Here is a 6,348-nt window from a genome sequence, read left to right as displayed (position 1 = left end):
GTAAAATAATGTAATATTATATAAATGGAAATTCCAAATTATGATACAAAAAGTGATAAATCCAATAACTTTAAACAACGTTATCCTTTTATGCCAGATTCATGTTTTAGAATGTTAATATGTGGATCTTCTGGATCTGGAAAAACAAATACATTAATGCATATACTTCGAAAACCTCTTATATATTATGATAAATTATACTTATATGCTAAAAACCTAGAACAATCTAAATATCAAGATTTAATTAACCAATTAAGTCAAATTGCAAAAAAAATTAAAGTAGATCCAAATGAAATACTTGAATATTCAGCTGATTCCAACCAAATTGAACCTTGTGAGAATCTTGAATCAGAAAAACAAAAAGTAGTAATATTTGATGATTTTGTATGTGAAGATAAAAAGGTTCAAAATGAAATAACAAAATACTTTATTCAAGGACGTCACAAAAACTGTTGTGTTATTTATTTAAGCCAGTCTTACTATAAAACACCAAAAGATATTCGTATTAACTGTTCACATTATATTTTATTTGAAAGTCCAGGTAAACGAGAAAATGATATGATTTGTAATGAACAAAATATTAACCCTAAATCTTTTGCTAATGCAACAAATCAAAAATATGATTTCTTATATATTGACAAACCAAGGAAGTTTTTTAGAAAAAACTTTACTGGTAATATATAATAATTATATAATGGGAGTTTTTAATAATATAGAACAAATAAGTGAACCTGACAGTATAGTAAAGTTAAATTTGATATTGATTTAAGTGATTATGCTACTAAAAAACAATTCAAAAAACTTAAAAAGGAAACGGAATCGTATCTTCACAGAAATAAGGAACTTGATAACACAATGAACAGAGCATTAGATATGGGAGGTAATAACCTTATAAACCTAGGAGATCCAGATAAACCCAACGATGCAGTTTCAAGACGATTTATGTTTAAAAAAGTTCAAAGTGTAATAGATGACTATAATCTTGAAGACATCAAATCTATAAAACAGACATTAGAAGAAGAAGTAAAGAATATTGGAGAATTAACAAAAGATTTTAAAAAGAATTCATTATTAATAGTTGAATTACAAGATAAAATTGAAAAAGAAATGAAAGCTATGGTTGATTCTATTAAAGAACTTGAAGAGAAATCTGATTTGACAGATGACAACATAAAAGAAGTATTTCGAGTTAATTTAAACATTTTATTCACTCAAATTCAAGAATTAAAAGATAGTATGATTAAACATGAAGAACTAAAAGACAAGATTATTGAGGCTGAGAAAAAGTTACAAAATATGTATCAGTTAGAAATCAGAACAGAAATAAATAAACTAAATACTGAAACTGAAAATAAACATAAAGATTTATTAGAATTAATTTCAAATAAACTTGCAGAATATAAATCTGAACTGGAAAAGGCAGCTTCAAAAAGAGGTGATGATCATGACACAGCATTAGATAACCTTAAAAAAGAAATTAATTCTAAAATAGATGACTTTAAAAAACAAATTAGAAATTGGATTAGTATTGTTGACAACCGTCATAATTTAAAGTATGCAGACTTAAGTAATATTACAAAAAAATTACAAGAAGATATTAATGAATTTAATGCTAAAATTGAAAAACATAAAAGTGAACTGTACTTTGTAGTTGAAAAATCAGTTAAACAAGGAGAATCAATCACTGCTAATACTAAAGCAATTAACACAATTAATGATCAGCTAGAAAATTTTAAGAAACAATTTCAGAACTTGATTAGTACTGTTGATACACGTCACAATATAAAGTATGCAGACTTAAGTAAACTTACAGGTTTATTACAAAAAGATATTAATGAATTTAAAGATAAATTTAATGATAAAATTAATGATGAAATTAAAAAAATAATAAATGATCTGGACTCTGTAGTTGAAATATCAGCTAAACAAGGAGAATCAATCACTGCTAATACCCAAGTAATTTCTACTAATACCCAAGAAATTACAAAAGTAAAAAATGCTTTTCTGAAACAAGAAACATAATTAGCTAGAACAAAGAATACTGTTAACAATCTATCTGCTTTTGAAGTTGCTACAACAAAACGACTTGATGATTTAGCTGAAATAATTCTTCAACTTAAAAAGAAAGACAGGAAAATAGAAGAAAGGTTAGAGGAAGTGGGACATGAAGTGTTTCTCTTCGAATACTATAATAACAGTTTTATTGATTACATAAAAATGAAAAAGTATTTTAACCGTCATGGTGCCTGGATATATTCAACATATGAAAATCTGATCGGTCTGAACTATATAAATATATTTGAATTAAAACCTGGAATTATTGTAGATTATAAAGATTTTATACAAATAAACCAAAAACATAAAATAGCTGTACCAGATGTGCTTTTGAGAGGTGTGTTTGTGGTCGAAAAAACCGGAATTTATATAATAAATATTAAGATTTTATTAACGGGTTCGAGCCCTATAGGCGAACCGTATAAACCGACTAAAAGCCCAATATCACATTTTATATTTAGGTGGTGGGATGATAATGATGATGATCCATTTCAATTATTTCCCATTAACAGTGTAAATGTAGCAGCTGAGGACTATGACACTGATCAGTTAATATCTATGTATAAGAAAAAAATTAAAATTTATTTAACACAAGGGACAATGTTTGATATTCATCCTTATAACGATTCAACATCTACAGAAGTAACATTTACGCTTATGAAGGATAGTTACATCAGATTCTACATATCGGATGAACATATATTTAATGAACCTGAATTTGTAAACAAACTTTTAAGTTAATCTTTAGTTTTTATTTATTAATTATTGTGTTTTTATTTAACTGGAATAATTAATATAATGGGAATGTTCCATACTACTCTCAAAAGCGTATGTTCAATCATGTATATGCCTATGGTATACTCAAACGATTGAGTGATTTTCATAACATAAAAGTATTATGATATTCAATCATGTGTATGCCTATAGCATACTCAAACGGTTGAGTGATGTTTGTACTTAAATCTTGTAATACTTGTTTAATAGTTGTTAAAAAATGCAAAAGCCGTGTTCTGTACATTTATTTTAACCCCGACACCAGGTAGAATTTATTACGTGCACACCCGACGCCGGGGTGAACCATTAGTCTTTCCTAAGAGACCTCATCTGTAGGCTCACCATACAGCTGTTTTTTCCTAAATCATCAAACCTGCCCGGTTTTGCAGCCAGAATCACCTTCAACCCCATTGTTCGTTGCCTCCCGAAACCTTCGAAACTAGAGACAAGAACGAAGTAAGGCAATTCAGTGCTATTACAACATTGACGGAAGAATTCTTTATGTGCACAACCAGTCAATGTCATAACAGCAGGCTGTAACCGTTAACAGACAAGGCGACCCAGTACACAAAACATACTGCAAGCTACCTTTAAACAGACAAGGAAGCGTCAGATCGACTTCCGGAACTAAGCGTAACAGAACACGACTCAATGATATAAAAGTTGAAACCGGTTATATATAGTGTATATTCTTTATTATAAAAGTGTTATGGTTTTGAAATTATCATAATTTTATTTTCATGTGTTATAATTTATTCAATTACTTTTTGTTTTTAAATAATAACAGCTCCTAAAGTATTTTATTCTTCCAATATTAATTAAAATAATTTGTATGAATTTCAATTATCAAAGGGAGATATTACTTGTTTTTTTTTTTAATTTCAATTATTAAAAAGGGGGATAGATTTATAAATAACCTGACCTTGTTATATTTGTTATATTTAGCATTTGGTTTCCCGGTCTGTGTTATTTTTAGTTTGAAATTTTCTTGTTTCATGGATAATTATTAATGTATTTATTGGTATTGTGTACATTTTGTGTCATTTCTAATGTCTTTAACAGTTGTTTTATCTATGTAGAAGGATTACAAAACAAGGAAGTAAAAGAGTAATTTAAACAGAAAATAAATGTGGTCTAAATTCAACCACATTATATTTTACTTCCTGTATGTTATATTAGGCCAAACTTATTCTACATTTTGTCTCTCGGTGTAGTGTTTAAAGTTTTTAAGTGGAAACTATTTTTAAATAAAGACATATGTTTTCTTCATTTTAAATCATCTTTAATTAAATCATCTTTAGTTAAATCAGAGGTTTTTACTGGGTTTAAAACCTGTGGATTTTAAATTGTCCGGTATTGGTCGGTTTTTTAGACGTGGTCAAAAGGTTAAGTGGGGTCAGATGTTTCAAAAACGCTATATTTAATACTACTCTTAATATCACGTGTGTACAAGTAACGTCACTAATGACGCTACGTTAATAGATTTTCTGGCGCTAAAAAGTATACTTACGTCCATTATCTACTTTATATACGTTATTATAAATATGCAAAAAATATGATAATTTGCTTTGCATTGTGAAATATGTACCCATTAGTAAAATATCGCTATACTTTCCTTGCACAGCTCGCGCACATTTGTCGATACAAATTTGCTAACCAACTGATGTATGCTGCTGAATACTATCCAATGTCTGAGTGAGGACGTTGAAAAATGTAAGGTTGGCAGCAAAATAGTTAAATTTTGCAGATAACACGATTTGCCATATAGGACCACGTTACTTTTTATTTCAGGGTTCCTATATTTTTACTGTTACGTTTGTGCCCAAGGCTCAAGGTGAGCTTTTGTGACCGCTCGATGTCCGTCGTCCGTCGTGTGGAAAATCTATGAAAATCTTCTTGTCTGGAACTATTACACGGATTTCAAAAATCTTTTGTAGAAATGATCCCTAGATGATTCTCTACCAAAATTGCCTAAGCCGTTCTGTTTCGGTAAAAAACATGGCCGCCTGGGGTCGGGTTTTATTTTCCCTATATGGCTGTATTGTAAATTTCAAAAATCTTTTCTTCTGAAACCTGGAGCTTAGGTATTTGGTATGTGGTATTGTCTAGTGGACTTTTACCAAGATTGTTCAAGTTATGATCCCAGGGCCAATATTGGCCCCGCCCCGTGGTCCCTTGAATTTACATAGCGTTTTATAAGAAAAACATAAAAGAAATGTTCTTCTCTTAAACTAAGAGGCACACAGCTTAGATATTTTACGTGTGGCAGTGTGTAGTGGTTCTTTACTAAGATTGTTCAAATCATGACCAAGGGTCCATCAAAGCCCCGTTCCGTGGTCACTTATTTTTTTATATGAGTTATATAGGAAAAAATACTTTAAAAATATCTGATCATATTTCCTAGACTGTTTAATTATAATTACCTAAAGACCCCAAGTAATTAGGGTCACTTGACTGTGACCTTGACCTACTGACCTACTTTCTTGTTTTTTAAGATACGGCCTTGAAATTCTGACGACATATACAGTTTTGCACACCGATCTTAAAACGTACTTTCTGTGACCCTGAATGTGACCTACTGACCTACTTTCTTAATATTTTAACATCAGTTTGACATCTGAAACATGTTCACACAACTGGGAAAAGATTTCAATGCTAACTTATATTTGACTTTCTAACCTGATCTCTTGCACTTGTCCATATAGCTCAAATAACTCAGGTGAGCAATCCATGGTCATCATGACCCTATTGTAATGAATTTACGTTTTAAACGGCCTCAAAAGTTTCAATGGTTCAAAACAATAACATCACAATGTCGGTTCATGGAAATTCGTTTAGTTTCCTTTGACCAAATGTACGCCAAAACACCATTTCGGTTCCAGGCAAAGGTCGCTCTTAGTATTTGAAACATTGAAAATAATAAATATAATCCACCATTATATTTCAATAAACTATTAAAAACGTGAAATAAAAGGTCAAACATATGGATTTAAGCCAACACAGGATGTATTTTACCACATTAAGCACATCTTTCGGTTGTTTCAGTTTGAGGTGTTCCGGGTTCAAAGGTCAGACAGGTAATGTTTGATGTTCGCTATCCAATCAGTCGCTTGCAGTTTCTTTGGTATATATTTTAGGAAGGATACAACCAACACTAACGTATGTACTATAGACTTTTAATCAATACTTTGCGTCCTTAAAAGTTGAAATACACATTGTAACATTCGTATTAAATTGGTCAGTAGTAGTATAAAAAATTAAATTTCCTCCTGCAATTCGAAATAGTATTATATAATGTAAGGACATATCTAAATGTATATGTTACATAATCGTAATGTATAATAATTTATCCTACCTTACCTTCATGTGAACAAAATCTAGGGGTCTTATAAATTTTGCTTTATGAGGTCAGTGACTGAATAAAATTTTGCCAGATTTCTTTTTGACCTATTTTTTCAACATCTTGAGAACAAATATTTAAGACATATACATTAATTGATTTTCACGAGTCACATACAT

The sequence above is a fragment of the Mercenaria mercenaria genome, chromosome 17, assembly GCF_021730395.1.
Source record: "Mercenaria mercenaria strain notata chromosome 17, MADL_Memer_1, whole genome shotgun sequence".
Lineage (NCBI taxonomy): Eukaryota > Metazoa > Mollusca > Bivalvia > Venerida > Veneridae > Mercenaria > Mercenaria mercenaria.
This window is presented reverse-complemented; position numbering follows the sequence as displayed.